Consider the following 2231-nt stretch of genomic DNA (forward strand, 5'->3'; position numbering starts at 1 on the left):
TTTTGACAGTTATGGAGTTCTTCAAACTATGGGAAAGGTTTGTTAGCTTCAAAACAATTAGAAGTTTTCTCCAACAATGACAAGTTACTGAATATGATTGTTTGATACTAACGTAGCCCGATATAAGAAGTCGAATCGTCCGTTACGGTTTGTAAGTGAATTAAATTCTTAATGAGATATAATACAAACTCGTAATGTATTAATAGTAACAGAAACACATAGTAAATACTTCACCTATATGAGTTTAGAAGTGGTACCGTTTCATACGAAAATTAAAATTGCTTTATAGAGAGCCCATGAAATAGGATCAAGCACAAAGCCATTGATATTGCTAGTATAAACACCTAGAGGGGGTGAATAGGCGCACAAACAATTTGTCCCAAATACAGAAGCTAATTCTTAACAAATTGAAATACAATCGAGATAGAGAGTAAGGAAGAGAAAATTGAACACAGGATTTATAGTGGTTCGGCTTATTCCAAGCCTACGTCCACTCTTCCGCACCGACAACCCACCGGCTGGATTTCACTATGATCAAAAGAGAAGTTACAGCACGGCTTTGCCTTGGATTCCACGTTGTAGATGTTCTACCTCCTCAAGGTCTCTCACAAATATAGACTCTCTTTTTGTATACAAGTATTCGCTCAAAGGATTTATCTAAACAAATAGGAGCTTCAGACTTTGGAATTATTATCGCGCACACGAACAACTAAGAACATCTTCCTTATATACTCCTTTATGCCATCATACCCATTGGCACTTTACCAAAGGAATTCCTCCAATCTACCCGTTGGACGGAATCAATTAGGAAGATTGTTCGAGCTATTAAAGGAACGTGTTGATAGCCCATCAATCCTGTTCGCCCATACAATCAGATCTCGGTTTCCATAAGTAGAACCTTCCAATAATATTTAGACAATCATCGAATCTTCAGTCATTGAATCAAACTTGATCAATCAAAGGATTCCGATACGTCTTCTCCAATACGAGATCTTCTCAGGATGATAAGGTTAAATCCCAACAAAACATCCGATTCGGGATAACCTTTCTTCAACGGATTAGAGATCTGTCAATGAGGATAGACTTTGAGTCTTGAGTCTCGGCTGTCCGGGAAGTCTTCGGACTTTGACTACCGTGAGTCCGCATCCTTCGAGACTAGACTAATGGAAACGTTTTGTCAACTTCAAAACACTTTCACTGAGATTTCTCCAACAATCTCCCCCTTTTTTTGATGGTGACAAAACCTTCCCGCAGATTTGGATAACTTTAACTCAAAACATTTCTCAAACACATATGCATATCTTATAGAAATAAATGGCTAATCTAGCTAATAGAATAACACTAGAATCTGCAACCACAGAAAATAGGTTAGTCTAGTATATGATTAAGCCATTCATAAGATATCAATATTGATTAATAGAAGCAAGTCAAGTCAAGTCCAAGTCTAGGCGGTTCTTATCCGACACAAAACAAAGTCAAACAAAGTTCAAACCATAAACCTCAAAACAATCCAACAAAAAGTTTAATGAATGAAAAGATTTTTGAATCAAATCTTGCATCTCTCCCCCCCCTTTTGTCATCATTAAAAAGGATGAGATGAAGTTAAGATTGCTTGGGAACGCGGACAAGTTGGATATCTTCCATAGACAATGATGCCTTCACCTTTTTAAAGTCTTCCTTTCAAAATGTACAACCTCCTCACTCTTGGCATTTGCCTCGATTCTCTGAATAGAGAGGGCTTGCATCTTATCATTCAATGAACAGGAAGGAAGCTTGACTTTCATTCTTCAAGCTTTGAACTTCGCATCCCAAGGCATAAATCGACCTTTCATCTCCAAGAGAATATCCATGATTTTGAAAATCTGCTCCATTATCAGTCACCGAAAATACTTGCTTCGGCTCGATCGATAGAGTAAAAGCAGACGATGGTGGATCAGCATAATCTCGCGAGGTTTGGCGATGAAGCTTCATGACCTTCCTCTGGAAATGAGATGCATAAACATCTTATGGGTCTTGCGGGCGAGCGGCGACTCCTTCACTTGCATCAAGATATGAAGATGCGTCACTCCTTTCTCCCGATCTCCCCCTTTGTTTCCATGCCTACAGGTGGAGAAGAGATTTCCTCGGGTTCTCCTTCTTCTCTTCTTTCTTCTTCAGTCTTTCTTCCTCTCGCTTCTTGCTCTTGCTTCTCTTTCTTCTTCTTCCTTCTCCTCTTTTCTCTTTCTTCTTCT

This window comes from Eucalyptus grandis, chromosome 10 (genome assembly GCF_016545825.1).
Source record: "Eucalyptus grandis isolate ANBG69807.140 chromosome 10, ASM1654582v1, whole genome shotgun sequence".
In the NCBI taxonomy this organism is placed as follows: Eukaryota; Viridiplantae; Streptophyta; class Magnoliopsida; order Myrtales; family Myrtaceae; genus Eucalyptus; species Eucalyptus grandis.